This window comes from Anabrus simplex, chromosome 6 (assembly GCF_040414725.1).
Source record: "Anabrus simplex isolate iqAnaSimp1 chromosome 6, ASM4041472v1, whole genome shotgun sequence".
Lineage (NCBI taxonomy): Eukaryota > Metazoa > Arthropoda > Insecta > Orthoptera > Tettigoniidae > Anabrus > Anabrus simplex.
In genome coordinates, this window is record NC_090270.1 from 298328952 (window position 1) to 298349575 (window position 20624).

Consider the following 20624-nt stretch of genomic DNA (forward strand, 5'->3'; position numbering starts at 1 on the left):
TACATAAGTACTGTACATACCTATTTTGAGAAAATTACAGACTTTCTTGAATTTGTACAACGTTTTATGGATTCATTAGTTTTGTTCCTGCAGTAGTTATTTATTAGAATACTTGTACACTTCCAAATAATGTTGTAATACAAATATTCTGAAGTGTGTTCCCTACATTCATTCCTATCATCTATACATTCATCAGCTGAGAGAACAATTTGCAGGGTCACATCACTTACATAATTCTTATGGTTATTTAAGCTAAGAAATTTTCTCTCACTTTCTGGCCTCAACATCTTTTTTATGATGACATATGTGTATGTAACTAAGTGTACAGCTGTTTCTGCAGGATATTTCAAATTGCCCCTATTGAGGCTGTCAATAACATTATGATGACTATTTCTAACAGTAACATCTTTCAAAACTAAGAAATCTGCACAGTAATTACAATTTAATTTCTTGAGAAGAGGATGACAACAATAACCTGCTATGTACGTTAAAACACTTGCAACACCAGATGTGCTGTCAAGATCTGAGTCTGTTACGTTAAGTTCACCTGTAAATGTTTGAAATGAGGAAACTGCACAATAATCATGATCTAACAGTATATCTTCATCAACAATATCATTTACAACAATTTTCCTACCATTAGAAATGGGCAGTTCAATTGAACTCAAGATTCTTATTTTTTTCTCAGTTTCAAACACCTGTCTAACAGAAACATGGTATTGGCCACCTGCAAGTTGCCTGTATTCACCAAATCGTGCCTCCAATGCATCTGTCTGAAACTTTCCAGGAAGAAAATATGACCATTTCAGTACTTCAGAACAAAACTCTGTTAGCTGTATAAGGCAGCGAGTTGTTTGAGTAAGAGCCCTATGCATTTGACTAGACAATTTGCCACATTTCAGACCTAGATTATCCCAGTGATCTAACCACTGAACAAACTTCATTAAAAAACCCTTCCGTTCATCACCAGGTTTGTTGGTGTGATGCTGTTGAAATTTATCATTAAGTCTTACACCTTTGAAAGGGGTCTTTACATTAACAATATGCCACCAGGTAGTGATTACTTTTACAAATTCAGCTGTGCCCTCATATGATGTTAAATTGTACTTTTCTCCTACAACTAGTAAAGCATTTACTAGGCCTATATGGTCATTAAACAACTGACACACATATTATCTAAGAGGTGTTGGTTGCAGTCATCTTCTGAGTCTTCGTAGTAGTGTTTTGTTTTATGATAGCAGCTTATTGGTGCGTGTATGTAGAAGATGTAAATATAACTTGTAAATGAAACAGTGCACACAACTGACAGCATTTTGTGTGCGTCTTTGTGGATACATCAGCTTCTTGAAACCAAAATTTCAATTTATCAAAAATGTCAAGATACAAAAGTTTTTGCAGCAACATATTAAAACCGTTTAATGTTGTTAATTTCAATATTAAGGGAGATATTTGTACATTTTAATTTATTATTTCCTTAAAATTGTTCACATTTACTTTTTCATTTAGAGACAATATTTTAGCCTAAATGAGAAGCCTAATTTTCCAAAGGTATAAAATCCAAAAGTAAAATTTTACAGGAAAGAAGGAAACTTTCAACTGACAATTCAGGATGATGATGCTTGTTGTTTAAAGGGGCCGGACGGATTTAGTACTTTCTGGCACTAAACCTCTAAATACTTCCATGTAAAAGTCATAGAATTCGTGCCGTCGTCAGAAAACTGATTGTATACTCATGTTCATAATAAAACAGAACACCTTGAAAGACTGGAGATAGGAAGTTCATATTCACAGGACATGTACATTATTATGTTCTTCAGAAACGATTAGCATTTCAGTCAGCTAGGTTCAGTATGTGTCCTGTTGCCTAGTAGGCACTGGGTCCTCCGTGGGCACGGATAACTTGTTCCATGCGTGATGACATCGACGCGTATAAGGCGCGAATGGCGTCCCGGGGTATAGCCATCTATGCTGTATTCACCTGGTTCCACAATTCATCTTTGGTGGTTGGTATTTAGTCATAGCGCCGCACCAGTTGATTCACCATATCCCACACATTTTCGATTGGCGACAAGGCCGGTGATCGGGAAGGCCAGGCAACAAGAAGGCAAGTGTTTGTGCAGCAATATGTAATCGCGTATTGTCCTGCTGAAATATGGCATCTGGGGTGTCATGCAGGAAGGATATGGCTACGGGTCGCAGGATGTCATTCATGCGTAGGTCAAACTGGTCACAGTGCCCTGGGACATGCGCCAACTGTGATTTATGGTTGTACCCAATAACACCCCACAACATAAGGCCTTGAGTTGGCACTGTATGTCTTGTGCGAATGCAGTCAATGTGATGCCTCTCCCCCTGTCTGCAGCGATCCAAAATGCGGCCATCATTTTCAAACAAACAGAACCTGGATTCGTCTTAAAACGCTATCTGCTACCATTCCTGTCCCCGGTGACGTCGTTCAATACACCATTGCAATCTAGCATGTTTATGCACATTAGTCAAAGGTAGGCGGAGAAGTGGACGACGCGCCGATAACCCAGACCGTAATATAATAAACGGCGACGGACTGTCACTCCTGATAGTGTACGATGTGTTACACTGTTCCACTGTTGCGCCAGAGCTAAAGAAGACGCAGATCTGTCCTGCAATGCCATTCGGATGAGGAGTCGATCTTCTCGTAGGGGGGGGGGGTCTGGATGGTGTGACCAGACCCTTCTCGGCGTGTTTTACGGCCTTCTGTGAACCATTGTATACACACGCGTTACACTGCCGACACATTTCGTCTCACACGAGCAGCAATTTTTCGGATGGGATGCATCACGTTCTCTCATGCCAATAATTCGCCATCCTTCAAACTCACTCATTTGACGGTATGGTTCTCGCATACGTCTGCGAGACATCCTGCACGTCTGCTCAAGTCACACTGATCCATTACCTTCGGTTTATAGCGACAACGAGAGCCGCAGGCACACCAGTCAGTGGTGGTGCGCCAAGTTATCGATGTGGACCTTGAACCTGAGGGTCGACATGGTTCAAATGCTAATAATTTCTTTAGAACATACTAATGCATATGTCCTGTGAATATGAACTTCCTATCTCTAGTCTTTCAACATGAGTGTATTTAAATATACAGTGAATACAATTAAGTTATTTACAGTGAAGCCACAGATCAGTTAAATCATATTAAATGCAGTGAAAAATGAAATGAAATGGCACATAGCTTTTACTGCCGGAAGTGTCCGAGGACAATTTCGGCTCGCCAGATGCAGGTTACTTTGATTTGACTCCCGTAGGCGACCTGCGCGCCGTGATGAGGTTGAAATGACGATGAAGAAGACACATACATACCCAGCCCCTATGTCAGCTGAATTAACCAATTATGGCTAAAATTCTCGCCCCTGCCGGGAATCGAACCCGGAACCCATGTGACCATAGGCCAGCACTCTAACCATTTAGCCATGGAGCCGGACATTAAATCCAATTATCGAACGCAGCAGTGTAAATTAAACAAAGCTTTCTGTTGCTGGTCACGTATTCCGGACGTGATTTCTCATTGGTTGCGTGGATACGTTATATTTTGGGCAATTCACCCCGTGAGACTTGGTACTCTTCCGCCTCTGTGGTGTAAAGGTTAGTGTGATTAGCTGCCATCCCCGGAGGCCCGGGTTCGATTCCCAACGCTGCCACGAAATTTGAAAAGTGGTACAAGGCCTGGAACGTGGTCTACTCAGCCTCGGGAGGTCAACTGAGTAGAGGTGGATTCAAATCCCACCTCAGCCATCCTGGAAGTGGTTTTCCGTGGCTCCCCACTTCTCCTCTAGGTAAATGCCGGGACGGTACCTAAATTGAGGCCATGGCCGCTTTCTTCCCTCTTCCTTGCCTACGCCTTCCAATCTTCCCAATTCCCACAAGACCCCTATTCAGCATAGCAGGTGACGCCGTTTGGACGAGGTACTGGTCCTCCTCCCCAGTTTTATCTCCCGACCCAAAGTCTCACGCCCAGGACACTGCCCTTGAGGCGGTAGAGGTGGGATCTCTCGCTGAGTCCGAGGGAAAAACCAATCCTGGAGGGTAAATGGGTTAAGAAAGAAAGAAAGAAAGAAAGGAAGAAAGAAAGAAGAGATTTGGTACTTATTGGTATCAAACGTGATTTTTAACGCCCTGTTTGACATGGATTTGTGCCGCTTGGACCACTTATTTTTCTCTCGTATTATGGAACTTCCAATAATCGCATGCTTTCCATCATCATCTCAATTTTGAATTGAATGGGTGAGATTAAAAAGGAAAAGATTCCACTTTTTGGTCAAATTAAACTGAGATAGCTATTATCTACCTACCTTATATGCAGTCGCATCAAAAAGTGGAAAGAAGTAAAAGAATCGACAAATTTCTACGGCGCTTTTGGAGGTTGAAGTTCAGCGTTAGTTTTAAAAGGAAAGCATTCCTCTTTTTTAACGATAGGGGAATATGATAAAATTATCATAAAGGCGGAAAAAGATAGCCCCTTTATTTTGTGTTCACACAGTACTAAATGAAGAAATTAAGGACTACAAAAAAGGTGGCCAGTTCATTTTAAGTAAGTACAAGCATCTGACTTTCAAAACAGAGGAACCAGTGTATTTGGCAGCGGAATCGTTCGTTCCCTTTTTAATCTCACCCATTCAATTATAATCCATATATCTGTAGTCGATTCGTTTGACTTGATGATGGTGATTGTAAGGAACGATAATAACTCTTTTTCAACTATTAATCAGTAGAGAAAGAGATATCCTTTGAAGGGTGAGTAGTCCTATCGTAAATTCTTAAACTGGATTTTTCGCATTTCCAAACACAGTGAGATAAAGATGGAAAAGATTCTATTGACTTTAAATTGAATCAGGAGCCATAATATTTATACTCTTTTCCCCTGAGGGTGGGGGGCGCAGGTGAAGAATACAGGCGACTAAAAAGGGCGACCAAGGGATGATCGAATTAGAACCATGAGACTACTTGTAATTAGTACCACCATGCGAGGAACACCATCGGTCGCCTTTATTTGCGCGTAGTACCACTATGTTAGGTACACAATAGGTTTGTGATTACTAGTGACAGTGTGTGAATCAGGGTACATTTTACAGACCTGTGATTAGTACCACTATATGAGCGACACCATGGGTCTGCCTTGCCTATGATTAGTACCCACTATGTGAGGAACACCACAGGTTTGCGTTGTCTGTTAATGGCGCCACAATGTGAGAAACGCCATAGGTCTGTTGTCACATGTGAGCATTACATTACTTGTGAGTAATACCATAATGTGTGGAATACCGCGAGTCTACGCTACTTTTTATAAGTACCGCAACATGACAAATGCCATGGTTCTACTTTCCTAGCGATAAGTACCATTATGAGAAGCCGATGACCTGGATTTTGTACCCCTTTAGACTACAAGCATCATCGATTCAGCATTGTGATTTAGAAGCAGTCCCTTGGTCAGTATATACTATTGTTTAACACTAGTTTCTGGGAATGTGGGATATTGGGGATCGGATCCACTGATTGTTTTAAATTCATATCCATCCATTCATTCATTCTTCGTCATCACGTTTTGAATTCTGGTGTGTGGATGATTTTGGACTTCTAAATTGTCATTACATTTCGCCTCATTTCGTACCATTCGGGACCGGTGACCTAGATGTTAGGCCCATTTAAAAAACAAACATCATCATCATAATTAATTCTACTTGGTAATATACACTGAAGACAATGGAAATTGCAACACCCAGAAGGGGTGGTGCTACATTGCTGCAATTGAACATGCAGGACGAGTGTTAGGTTGTGATTCGATTATTACACTTTCAGGTCCCTCTGACCGCAAGATTGGACAACAATCAATACAGGATGTACCCACCACGTGCTGCAGTACATTGATGAATTCGTCGAGACATGGAGTCATTAAGGCCCTGGATCGCTTCCTGAGGAATTGTGGCCCATGCTTGCTGCACTGCACGGGGCAGTTGTTCCATAGTTGTGGGTGGCTGAGGACGGTTGGCCAGTTGTCGACCCATCATGTCCCACACATGCTCAATACGACTGAGATCCGCGGATCTGGCGGGCGATTCTAAGGTTGTGATATCGTGGAGAGCTTCTCTGGAGATGCGCGCAGTGTGAACCCGGGCATTGTCGTGCTGAAACATCCCATTACGCAATGTTCGCCATCATAGGGACAACCACTGGATTGAGTACCCTATCAACGTACTGTCGAGTAGTCATAGTGCCCTCAACAAGCACTAATTGTGATTTCAAATTAAAGCCAATAGCTCCCCAGACCATAATGCTTGGTGTTAGCCCTGTGTGCCTTTCGAAAATAAGATCTGGGCGGCCCCTCTCCCCGGTACGCTGGGGCACACGACTCCGGCGATCACTGTGGGCAAGACAGAAGCGCGATTCATCACTAAAGACGACCGTATGCCATTCGTCGTCCCACGTCGATCTTTCTCGAGACCAGGCTAGCCTTACACGTCGCTGTTGTGGGATCAATGAAACACCTTCTGCAGGGACACGGGCTCGTAAGTCAGCTGCACGCAGGCGATTACCAACTGTTTGTTGTGTAACGTGGGGTGCCACAGCTGCTCGAATTTGCGCTGCTGTTGCATGGGGTTCCATCCGGGCCATCCGAATGATGCGGAGATCCTCTCTCACAGTTGTCCGTCGCGCTGGCCCTGTAACAGGTCTACGAGTGTGGGTACCTTCATTTGACCACTGCTGCCATACACATTGTACCGTAGATGCCTGTTGGCCAACACGTGCAGCGACACTCCTTAGCGATAATACAGCCACACACAGCCCTATAATCCGAGCCCTCTCAAACGGCGACAGTTGTTGATAGCTTGCTCTTCTCTGTCGTCGAGGCATGTTTGACGGGGAACACTTCACTGCACAGACTGCAAGTCAACTACGCTACGCCAGAGTCGTTATACTGGAGTTGATTCCTCCGCGACCAACCACGTGGGTAGACCTGTAGCGACAATCCAATGGGTCTGAAACTTTGATCGTTTACATACCTACATGGCATCATTCCATATCTTGAAAATCAACACAAACGACCAATGCCTTCATGGTGTTACAATTTCCATTTTCTTAAGTGTATATTACAGTATGGTTATTATTATACAATACCTGACAAAATAAGTTAAGTATCCTGAAGGAGTGGTCCAATATTATCTCATTTCTGTATACATGCGTGCCATTGATGTGTGAGTAAATGATTATTTTTATTATGGAACTGTAATATGTAGAACGCCCACCAGAGTGCATTCGTGATGGTACCGTTCTGTTGTTGATAAGTTGTTACCAGTCAACTGCTGTGAGTTAGACAGTTAAGTAAGACGTACAGAGAGGACTACGTACAGTTCGAAGCACCAACGATGTCTTGCTGTCGCGTTAGACAGCCTATCCACCAACTGACAGCATTTGACAGAGGCCGCATTGTGGGACTGTATGAGGCTGGTTGGTCGTATAGTGCAACTGCCGCGCACGTGGGCCATTCAGATGTCACAGTGACCTGATGTTGGACTCAGTGGGTACATGAGGGGGCACCCAATCACGTCGTGCAGGTTCCGGTCGACCAAGAAACACCACCCCGAGAAGGTCTGTGGTATAGTGCGCCAATCATTGCGGGAACCCATAAATTCGGGACCCGCCATCCGCGAACGTGTACGGAGAGTCTACAACATCCTGCGAGTTCCCGCACAGTGTCTCGAAGGCTCGCATCCGCCTGATTGGGGTCCTACCGCCCCATGCGCCGGTTGCCATTGACACCAGAACACCAGCGTCCTGTGTTTGGAGTGGTGCCTTGCCCGGGTGGCATGGACAGAGGACGACTGGCGTTGCATCCCATTCATTGATGAGTCGCACTTCTCCATAACCTCCGATGACCATCGTGTGTGGGTTTGGCGGCGTCGAGGGCAGAGGGCAGATCCTCCCCATATTGTGGAAAGACACACAGGCGTAATCCCTGCTATGTTTGTGTGGGGAGCCATACGATGTGCATTCAGGTCACCTCTAACAGTGCTTCGGCGGACTTTGACGGTACAGCGATTCGTCACACACATTCTGCGTCCGCACCTCCTACCCCGTACTGCACAGCACCATGGGACAGTGATCCAACAAGATAATGCACATTCACACAGCACGTGCGCTTGTGGACTGCATAGAGCATGGCCAGCAAGATCCCCGGACCTCTCCATCATTGAACACGTGTGGGATGACATTGGAAGGGGACTCCGCCCCAGTACCAACCTGTGGTATCTGGAGGGACAGCTGCAACAGCTGTGGACGAACTTGCCTCAGGAGAGGATTCAAAGGTTGTTTGACATCATTCCGATCCGCAGAAGAGCATGCATTGTGGCCAGGGGTTGTGAGGGGTTGCGATACCCTACTGACCCGGCGGCAACATTCCACCTGTAACTGCCATCGGCATGGTCTATTTCATCCCCTGTTGTAATCAGTTCATTAAAGGCGCATGATATTTCAGCATATGTAGTTTCATTCATTTCAACCATTCCTCCTGGGTGCTTAACATTTTAGTCAGGCAGTGTACACACAAACAAATATGCAATGGTACGTTTTCATTCTGAGTAATAGTTTTGTAGTAGAACAGTTCATTTAGTTTATTGAAATGTACTGTCCGCCTCTGTGGTGTAGTGTTTAGTGTGATTAGCTGCCACCCCCGGAGGCCCAGGTTCGATTCCCGGCTCTGCCACGAAATTTGAAAAGTGGTACGAGGGCTGGAACGGGGTCCACCTCAGCCATCCTGGAAGTGATCTTCCGTGGTTTCCCACTTCTCCTCCAGGCAAATGCCGGGACGGTACCTAACTTATGGCCACGGCCGCTTCCTTCCTTCTTCCTTGTGCATCCCTTCCAGTGTTCCCATCACCCCGCAAGGCCCCTGTTCAGCATAGCAGGTGAGGCCGCCTGGGCGAGGTACTGGTCATCCTCCCCAGTTGTATCCCCGACCCAGAGTCTGAAGCTCCAGCACACTGCCCTTGAAGCGGTAGAGGTGGGATCCCTCGCTGAGTCCGAGGGAAAAACCGACCCTGGAGTGTAAGCAGATTAAGAAGAAGAAGAAGAAGAAGAAATCTACTGCGAGTTGAATCTTCTAGTGTTTAATCTCACCCATTCATATGTTTTTGGACTTGGTATCTATTGGAAATGAGCTTCTCAAATGTCAATTTTCATAAAAAATGTCTTCAGGGATTTTGTGTGGTAGTTAATTTAATGGCATGTGGCCTCCGGAGAGGCCTGGTGCAGGTCTTTCGAGTTGACACCTTAGAGGCGACCTGCGCGTCTGTGAGGATGAGGCCTGACCTAACATGAATTCTACAGTAATGCTGAGGACGGCACACAGTAGAGGCGCTAAGAAGCTCGGGGCCTCTGCACAATAATTGAAAATGGGCCCCTCGTTCCGTGATAAGGAAAGTTGCAAGTGTATTTCTTAGTACTGTATGTGGTTGTATATTATTGCCGTGAACAGCAACGACGACAATAATAGTAATAATTTACACAATTTAGTTTTCATATTCGAAAGAATTAAAATAATACACATATATGATACAAACAACACACACACACTAGAAATGCATACTCCAATTATAGTAACCAAAACACGCTCACCATTACAATATCAAGAAATAATCCTGTTCCTAGGACCAAATAATTTGCAATCCAACCGTCCATCGTTGGCCACTTAGCTACATTGACTGCCGAGAGTTCCATATAAACAGGCTCAAAACTTCAGTATTTAGAGTTTAGAGATAAGGAGGATGTCCTTATTATCACATCTTCGCTGACTGCTGGGTTCTCAGAGCTGGGTAATTACTTCAAAAAACCTTGTTGATTGTTGTGAGTGGCAGCAAGGGATGGTTATTATTGGAACAGATTGGGAAACCCCACATTCTTTCAGAAATAACTACCGTACTCATATTGACGAAAGAAGCTCTGCACTACGACGGCCTAAGTTTGCAATAATACTGTATTGTGTGCTGCAGCTTTATCAGTATGTAAAAAATCACTCTTCAGCTACTGAAGTAAGAAACAGTCATGGGCCCTCACTAGCCAGGCCCCCCCCCCCGCCCGCCCCGCAGGGTCCTTACCGCCGCCACTGACGGCACATAAACCCAGTCCCATGAGCCATCGGAATTAACCAATGAAGGTTAAAATCTCCGACCCGGTCGGAAATCGAACCCGGAACCTCCTAGACCAGGGGCCAGCACGCTAACCATTTAGCCGGGCTGTGTGGTGGTGATGAAACAAACAGATAGAGTGACAAACACGAATTGATCTTTTGTCACCATTTACCCTAAATACACCATCTGATCAAAAGTTACCGGATACCGCTCTGTGCTGTATGTCACTACGGTCACCGCTGCTGGTATGAAGGGTGGCTGAGGGCTCTATGTTGTTCAGTGCTACGACAAACCTGCAGAATGAGTGGAGTAAGGGAGCTTAGTGACTTCGAAAGTAGAATGGTTATTGTTTGTCACGTCGGTGAGCATTTAGACAGGGCTATTCCCGCCCTTCTCTCTCCAAGTCGACTGTGGGGAACGCGATTGTAAAGTGGAAACGGTAAGACGCAATCACTATAAAACCACATGTGTTCATTGACAGGGATCGTAGAGCATTGAAGGGGGTGGTACGAAAAACTCGCATAACATAATGTGATGGCATCACCTGTATATTCTACAGTGCGTCTAATCGTGCAGCTAGCACCATGGCAGTGCGTCAGAAGATATGAGGACTGGGGTTCAAGGCTCAGGCACTGGCACATAAACCGCATAATTTTCCGGTGAACGATAAGCGCCGCGTACGGTTGTGAGGCGCCGCTATGTTATGTAGCAGTCAGATGGCAGGGTTTGGATGCAGTGAATTACTCGTGAACAATCACTAGATTACGTGCCAAAAGCCTGGATTCAGTTCCAAACCTCATGGAATGAGGCCATATGACGCTGTTGATGGTGACTCATCTGTCATATGGCGACGTTAAGCCTCGAGCAGACCCCTTGCTACTATTCGACAGGAGTAGGCTATGTGCCGACACCGGGTTTCACCCTCTCCCTTCCTATTATCATATATCACGTCATTCGTTATCTTCAGTGAATCTCTTGCCAGGGAGTGTGTCTAGAGTACAGAATATTTCTTTCAATATTAAACTTTTTATGTATTTCACTCATTCCAGTGACCACATGTTCGAGTCAAGGATATTATGGATGACTTTCCAAGAGCATATCTTTAATACGAGCAACACCTTGATATTCTAAGTATTAAGGCGTCTCCTAAATATTTTCCCCCTGTCAACGAAACAAAAAATGAGGAAATGTGGAAATTTGAACCGTACTTACCAGAAAAAGAAAATGTCCAAAACCATTACGAGAAAATTTTCTGGCCAGTCGTTAATAAGGAATCTACTAAAGAGCATGAGATGTTAGATTGAAAAGGAAAGTGGTATTTACAAACTATGCCTTTACTGGCGGGACCTAGTGTTTACAGTGCACTATGTCTTCTGGTATGGGCTAGAGCAATCTTGTTACTTTCATTGATCTGTCTCAGCTTTATCCTTGGCTTTGACGAAATGAAAGTGACTGAGGTATGAGTGATGCTAGTAATGCCATTCCTTCTGCAGCCAGTCCCTGGGATGGATGGTGTGAAAATATTGCTCATAGGGTCGGTTGGTGCATGCAGTTCAGTGGGCTTGGCAGACTGATATGTAATAGCAACTTCTGGCTCGGTGAGGAAAGCAACGGGAAACTACCTCACTCCTCATTTCCCTAGTACGCCTCTTCAGTGATGCCTAGGCCATCTATGACAGCTGATGGCGGAGCTGTTGAGGATCCAACCAGCCTTCGGGCTGAGGACTAAACGTACATATACAACATACATTTACAAACTACTAGCTGAGCCGTCTTTATGCATGGACGTTATGGGCCTGGGACCAGGGCGGAAAAAATTAAAAGCTCTAATAATATTAAAACGACCTTTTTAGAAGGCGCGCACTTTCGTAGTATTCAAAAGTGGAAGTTCCCGACATGAATAACCGAATTTTCGTTCCGCCTATGTGAAAGCTGTCGGTAAACATATTATAAATACCACCGCAGTTGTATTATTATTATTATTATTATTATTATTATTATTATTATTATTATTATTTCGTTTCCGCCAGCTATGGACCACGCTCTTTCAACCGTTTTCTGTCTTGAGGTTTAACACTCGTCCAGTACTCCCTCATTCTTCTTCGGCGAACTTCCTTCCGTTCTACGGTCCACGTCTTGCGTGTCTTCATTATAGGTTTTGTTCGTAAACTCTGTAACCTTCAAGTTTCTTCTTTAAAGGGTCACTTTGCTAGATGTCATCACGTAAGATCGCCAGTTCTTGTAAATCCTTTTCCGCCTCGGTGAACTGGACCCCTTTAGTTTTATTATTGTCTTTTGTTCACATCGTTACGCCCAGCTGAGGAGCACGCTTGAACTTATATAGCTGATAAATTTGCTGTCTTCTATTCCCAAAATCTCTTCATCTTCTCACTGAAATTCTTCTTACGTTCTTCTGTCCAGGTTTTATTAGTTCTAGCTTTTGGCTCCGAGAAACAATGATTATTAATCAGTGTTCTGAAAGCAGACCGGTTCTTCACAATTTCTTGGCTGATGTTGATTTCCTGAAGATCTGATTCTATTTCACTTAGCCAATTGTTCTTGACTTTCAATGTGAGGCAAGATTTAGAATTCTTTTGGTCAGCCTATCATTGCTCGTTCTGAGAATGTGACCATAGAATTTCAACCTCCTTTTCCTGATAGTGTCTGAGATTTTATCAGTATGGCAATACATTTCATGAGGTTTCCTTTTCTTCCATGCACCCTCCGTGGAGACTGGGTCGAAAATTTTTCGCAAAATGTTTCTTTCTTGCTTTTCTACATCTTTTATGAGTGATCTACCGCCAATGATTAAGGTTTCCGATGCGCATAATGCTTCAGGTTTTATTACTGTATTATAATGTCTTAGTTTTGTTTTCCGAGATAATGATTTTTTTGTTATACTGTATATGTTCCAAGTGATTTGATATGCTTTCTGTAATTTAGCAATTCTCCCCTTATTTGCTTCACAATTTAATCCAGAAAGTTGAATAATTTCTCCAAGGCATTTGAATGTATTTACTTGAGAAATTTTTCCAAATTTAGTTATCATAGCTTGCCCATCTTTTATTATTATTATTATTATTATTATTATTATTATTATTATTATTATTATTATTTATTACCGTATTATTTAACTGCTTGGTATTTTATTTTTTAGGCATTCTACTGTATTAATTTATTCATTATATTGAATTAACTGTAATTGCAATTTTGTTTTATCAAGTTTAGGGAAGGGGGACGCAAAATTATTTGGGCCCAGAGGCGTTGCAATAGTTAAATTCGGCCCTGCATACAAGCATTTCTGATAATAAAATCTGTAAAACGTACTGCTACCTACAAACCTATTCACTAGATTCAGAAACAACATAAGCTAAAATTTTTAAAAACAGTTTCTCTTACATAAAACACTGAACTACATGCTCCTTATTACAGTACTGAAGGGAACGCTTGGCATTCTTAATACTTTTTATATACTATGTTAAAACACACGTCCTCCTTTTCCATTTTTCCGAAAGTAGTATTTCCGGTTTTACATTGTTTCTCAAAATAATTCAATAACATCAGAAAATGTATACGCTTTATTTCGTGTAACTTTTGAGATTTTTCAGTCAATCGAAACATGAAATATAACACTTAGAACTCTATAACATACCCGTACAATAATGAAATATTATTTAAACTTCCCAAAACAAACCTTTAATTCAGATTTAAAGTTAATTACTATGAAAACGTTCGATTTTTCTTCGAATAATAAGTTGAAACTATGGACTTGTCTTTAAAGTGGTAATTTTCATGTCATTTTTGACATCAAATGGATTTCAACGTTTTGCTTTGATAGAAAGAAGCGCTGAACATCCCGCCTCCCAAAGGCATGTAGTAAAAACGGAGTGAAAACACTATACCAGACGGAGGTTGGCTTCTTTCAAAACTCACCAGAATTATTCAAGATTGTTCCTGATTCACATTTAAAAACAACGTCAGCGGGTTACGAATAATTAGTGTAACTTATTTAAAACTTATTTACAATAAAGACAGACGCATGTGTTTACGGTTAAGCTGTGACGCTAAAAGTAAGATTTCTCCAATACCTGTGTGCTGATCACGTTAAAATTGTGATTAATATAAATGTTAAATTTTCATTTGAATTTCACGTCTAAGCTCATCGAAAAAATCTCAAAGGGTCCATGGACCTCAGGTTAAGAATACCTGATTTAAGAGCCAGCTGTTTCTAGTAGCGAAGGTTTAGCCACTCAAGTATAAAATAATAAGCTGCTCTTTTACTTTGATTTCAAGTTCCGCGAGGCTCCCGGATGCTGGAAAGCAATCTTATCTCGCCTGCTACTCCAAAGAAGCAGGCATGTCATGACGTTAGATAAGACTGCCTAACATCAAGGCTCACTTGTCCTTGCCCTTGACTCCTGTTTCATCACTTATTGTCTTAGGTTACTTTGGCCTCTGAAAGACTGATAACGTTGTGGATATTTTTGTACAACCTGTAAACACTGCTCTTGTTTATTTCATGCAGTCCATTTTAGAGTAAAAAGCGCTTAATTGCGAAAAGAATTGCATTGAGTTTAAAATAAATCAACATTATAAATAAACTAATATATATATATATATACTTGTTAATTCTAGAGCCCAGATGTTCTCCTGCAGGAATTCTTTCATGTGTCGTAAAATGAGCCGACGCGAGGCTAATGTACTTGAGCAACCTCAGATATCACCGGAAAAAGTCAGACTTGGGCCTACTGAGGCTGTAAATTGCCTCCCCAGGGTAAAAATTGACGTAAATTACCTCCTGTTTGGACAAGCTACAGTACGTAAATTACCTCTTGTTTGCACAAGCTACAGTATGTAAATTACTTCCTGTGTGCACGAGGTTCAGAATGTAAATTACCTCCTGTTTGCACGAGCTAAAGTACGTTAATTACCTCCTGTTTGCACGAGCTACCGTGTGTAAATTACCTCCTGTTTGCACGAGCTACAGTATGTAAATTACCTCCTGTTTGCACGAGCTACCGTGTGTAAATTACCTCCTGTTTGCACGAGCTACAGTATGTAAATTACCTCTTGTTTGCGCGAGCTACAGTATGTAAATTACCTCCTGTTTGCACGAACTACAGTATGCATTTTACCTCCCGTTTCCAAGAGCTACAGTATGTAAATTACCTCTTGTTTGCACGAGCTACAGTACGTAAATTACCTCTTGTTTACACGAGCTACAGTATATACATTATCTTCTGTTTGCACGAGCTACAGTATATACATTATCTTCTGTTTGCATGAGCTACAGTATGTAAATTACCTCTTGTTTGCATGAGCTACAGTATGTAAATTACTTTCTGTCTGCATGAGTTACAGTGCGTAAATTACCTCCTGTTTGCACGAGCTACAGTATGTAAATCACCTCCTGTTTGCACGACCTAAATTAGGCAAATTACCTCCTGTTTGCACGACCTAAATTAGGTAAATTACCTCCTGTTTGCATGAGCTACAGTATCTAAATTACCTTATGTTTGCACGAGCTACAGTAAGCCAATTACTTCCTGTTTGCACGAGCTACAGTATGTAAATTGCCTCCCATTTGAACGAGCTACAGTATGTAAATTACCTTGTGTTTTCACGAGCTACAGTATGTAAATTACGCCCTGTTTGCACGAGCTGCAGTATGTAAATTATCACCTGTTTGCACGAGTTACAATACGTAAATTACTTCCTGTTTGCACGAGCTGCAGTATGTAAATTATCCCTTGTTTGCACGAGCTACAGTATGTAAATTGCCTCCTGTTTTCATGATCTATAGAACGTAAATTACCTGCTGTTGGCACGAGCTAAATTACTTAAATTACCTCCTGTTTGCATGAGTTACGGTACATAAATTACCTCCTGTTTTCATGAGCTACAGTATGTAAATTATCTCCTGTTTGCATGAGTTACGGTACGTAAATTACCTCCTGTTTTCACAAGCTTCATATAGTAAATTAAAGTATCTCCTGTTTCACGAGCTACAGTGAGTAAATTACCTCATGTTTTCACGAGCTACAGTAAGTAAATTACATCCTGTTTTCACGAGCTACAGTAAGTAAATTACCTCCTGTTTGCATGAGTTACGGTACGTAAATTACCTCTTGTTTTCGTGAGCTACAGTAAGTAAATTACATCCTACAGTAAGTAAATTACATCCTGTTTTCACGAGCTACAGTAAGTAAATTACCTCCTGTTTGCATGAGTTACGGTATGCGAATTACCTCCTGTTTTCACGAGCTACAGTAAGTAAATTACCTCCTGTTTTCACGAGTTACAGTAAGTAAATTACCTCCTGTTTTCACGAGCTACAGTAAGTAAATTACCTCCTGTTTTCACGAGTTACAGTAAGTAAATTACCTCCTGTTTTCACGAGCTACAGTAAGTAAATTACCTCCTGTTTTCACGAGCTACAGTAAGTAAATTACATCCTGTTTTCACGAGCTACAGTAAGTAAATTACCTCCTGTTTTCACGAGCTACAGTAAGTAAATTACCTCCTGTTTTCACGAGTTACAGTAAGTAAATTGCTTCCTGTTTGCATGAGTTACGTTACGTTAATTACCTCCTGTTTTCACGAGCTACAGTAAGTAAATTACCTCCTGTTTTCACGAGATACAGTAAGTAAATTACTTCCTGTTTGCATGAGTTACGATACGTAAATTACTTTTTCTTGCATGAGCTACAATATGTAAATTACCTCCTGTTTGCACGAGATTCAGTTCGTAAGTTACCTGATTTCCTGAAAGACTTCATCACTATTTCTTTTAGAAAAGTGTATGTTTTAACATTTATAGGTTTAGTGAGTGTATGTTTTGACTCGACAACGTTCGTAAAACGAGGGTACATGCATTTGAACTCGAGTGTAACGAAATCACGTGCTCATATTTGGAATCTTAGTTCTGGAATTAAAGATCCTATCAGAATGGTTTGGGTACCATTTGAATGAACTTATGGGAGGGGGAGAAAATCTGATATTCAATGGTCATCATTCTAGTCCAATTACACCATGGAGAAACATGATATAAACGCCGTCACCGTTTACGGACTGTTAGTGAGTGAGTAAGTAAGTACCATACCGGTGATGATGGCTGAGTTGTGGAAGAGGTTTGGCCTCAAGGAAAGCTATCTAGCGTGATCCATCAGGCTTCTTTTAATGAACTATTTATATATGCACACAGGAAGGGAGGGGTCTTTTGTAAAATAGATGATTTTGATGTATAAGAGTCGGTTTACGATTAGTAACTCCAAAACTAAAAGTTGTCTAACGATAGAACATTTGACGCCTTATGTTTGCATAAGAAAATGGTCCGAATTTCACAAGAAGAGTACAACACGAGAGGAGCCCAATTTTTAAAGTAGGAAATATTTTCAAAAATCGTCGATTTCACGGTATAAATATCATTTTTGACCTGTCTAATGGGATATCGTTAGAAATATCTCTCTGAGCTCCCCGAGATGATAGTAGCACAAAAGTCCTACAACACTAAGTTAAACGAAAATTTGATAATTTCTAATTTCCTTCAGATTGACTTTGAAAATAAATTCCGATCGATGATGTGTGTACTTACCCCCGATACAACGTTACCATTACAGTATAACAGAAGTTACATGATTGACGGAATTTCGAAAATTATCAAATGTTTTGAAATATTACTGTGTTTCGTATCAGTGAAAAAAAAAAAAAAAAGAGTTCGAATAAGATTGGAAAACCCTTCTCGGACTTCCTAACGCTTCTTGCGTGACGAGACGTTGTCACGAAATCCCAACGAAATCCTCACCTGTTACCACACGTATTTTTAAATTTTTGTTTCATAATATTCTGTAGTAGGTCTATAGTTTAATAGACCTAATACTCAATACATCTTGTCAAATAATGAATGTTGTTTAATAATATGAATAATTGTTAGTGTTTATTTTTGTAATAAAATAGGCTTTTTAAGATATTTTTTCTTAATCCGTTTGCCCTCCAGGATTCGTTTTTCTCTCGGACTCAGCAAGCGATCCAACTTCTACCGCTTCAAGGGCAGTGTCCTGGAGCGTGAGACTTAGGATCGGATGGATAAAACTAGGAAGGAGGACCAGTACCTCGCCCATGTAGCCTCACCTGCTGTGCTGTAAACGGGCCTTGTGGGGGATGGGAAGATTGGAAGGCATAGACTAGGAAGTGGCCGTGGCCTTAAGTTAGGTACCATGCCGGCATTTACCTGGAGGAGAAGTGGGAAACCACTGAAACCACTTCGAGGATGGTTGAAGATGGGAATCGAAAACCCCTCTCCTCAGTTAACCTCCCGAGGCTGAGAGGACCCCGTTCCAGCCCTCGTACCACTTTGCAAATTTCGTAGCAGAGCCGGGAATCGAGCATGGGGGTGGCAGCTAAACACACCAACCACTACACCACAGAGGCGGACTTTTTAAAATTATTGTTCGGCAAAATTAAGAACACATTGGGAAATAATTTGTTCAATCAATTTTGTTAAGTAGCATGCGGTATATACATTTGTTTAAAAACGTTAATAATTGGTACAATTTTTGCTTTTGTAATAAAATAGGTTTATTGAAAGTGTTGGCTGAAGAAACTAGTTCGATATTTTTTTAAGTAGCATATATTAATTTGTTTAATAACTTAAACATTGTTTCTTTCTTTCCTTCTTTCTTTCTTAATCTGTTTACACTTCAGGGTTGTTTTTTTACCTCGGACTCAGCGAGGAATCCCAGGGAAGTGTCCTGGAGAATGAGACTTTGGGTCGGGGATACAACTGGGAAGGAGGACCAGTGCCTCTCCCCTATGGCCTCACCTGCTGTGCTGAACGGGGGCCTTGTGGAGGTACGGGAAGATTGGAAGGGATAGACAAGGAAGAGGGAAGGAATCGGCCGTGGCTTTAAGTTAGGTACCATCCCGGTATTTGCCTGGAGGAGAAGTGGGAAACCACGGAAAATCACTTCGACGATGACAGAGGTGGGAATCGAATCCTCCTCTACTCAGTTGACCTCCCGAGGCTGAGTGGACCCCGTTACAGCCCGAGAACCACTTTTCAAATTTCGTGGCAGAGCCGGGAGTCGAGCACGGGCCTCTGGGGGGTTGCAGCTGATCGCGCTAACAACTACACCACAGAGGTGGACCTTTACATTGTTAATGTTTGCTTTTCTTAATAAAGTAGGTTTTTCAAAACTGATTGCTGAAATTAAATACGCATTAGGAGATAATTTGGAGGGTGGCTCCCATGGGGTTTCTACGGCGCATAATTTCGCCCTGGCCCAGCCCGTAAAATGAGTTGCATACTGGGACAAATTCAATAACATTAAAAGTGAAGCTTCCACGGTGTGTAACTTCCTGTTTGAACCGTGTTGTGATCAATCTGCCGCCTGGGAGACTGATTACCTCGGATCAAGTAGGGGAATTTCAGTCGCCCTGACAAAGAATACTGCAATGTATTCGAAACGTCGGCCAACTGTACGAAATGTACACAAAACAACAAAACGGAAGAAGAACTGAATATCAATAACATTAATATTTATTTATTACCCCTCTGAGAACACTACGTGCTATTTTTCACAAAAGTAACATGTTGTAAACATTGAGATTATCCTTACGATCGTCTGTTCTAGGCTAGCATGCTCTCTTGTTACTTACGGGGAGCTCCTCGTCGCAGATCCACTAGTAAACTAATGACAGCCATAACCATGTAGTCATTTTATTTGCCACCTTATCGGTCTAGCTGGTGCGGAGTTCATGGTCACGCGTTTAATAATAATACTCTCCAATCCTGTTAATCAAGCCTGAATTATTTGCTTCTGGGTTATGTTGTCGTTGCTGCTTGCTTTGTCTCAGTTCTACGAGGAGACAACAAAGAGAACTCACTACTCGTGTCACGTGAGACAGACTGGGGCACCAGTACCTATACTGCACTTCATCTCATCATCACACTGTCGTTGTAGCCGTAGTTTTCTGTCCTGAGCTAGTCGCTTCAACTCGCCCTAACTCTGGCAGTTCAGGGTTTTCGTTAAATTCTTGAAATAAGACTCTCTTGGTCACAGTCTTCTCCTCTTTCTAGTAATTCGTCTTTTAAAGATGTCAAAGGGATTGTTGTTCTACAGAATGTAGCCAAGATACTTGACTTTATTTCATACTCAATAGCGGCGATTGGGAACTAAAAGTAAGAGCGGGGGGCGCTAAACCTTTTAGAAAACATAAAGTACCGGGGGCCTGCGAAATATAGCGAGGGTAGAAAACAAAACTGAAAGAAAATAGCTACAAAATGATACGTTATTTATGCTGTCTGAGCGAATTTCGATGGAGAAGTAAAGGTTGTCAATTTACCAACTTAACTGCAGTAATAATAGTTTTTTTTTGAGATTCTAATTCAGTACTATACAATATAACTTTCATCAGAGGAACAATTACACAAGTGCGCAATTAAGGTTTTGGGCCATGAGA

At 42.0% G+C, this 20624-nt stretch overlaps 1 protein-coding gene across 1 annotated transcript in view; it reads right to left on the reverse strand.

Moving 5' to 3' along the window:
- LOC136876482 (cytochrome P450 6j1) overlaps positions 1–19958 on the reverse strand; it is a 108546-nt gene extending 88588 nt beyond the window's left edge. Inside the window, exon 1 of the mRNA XM_068228453.1 lies at positions 19821–19958. The gene's annotated coding sequence lies outside the window, so the exon portion shown is untranslated. The remainder of the gene's footprint in view (positions 1–19820) is intronic.
- Positions 19959–20624: the final 666 nt, after the last annotated feature.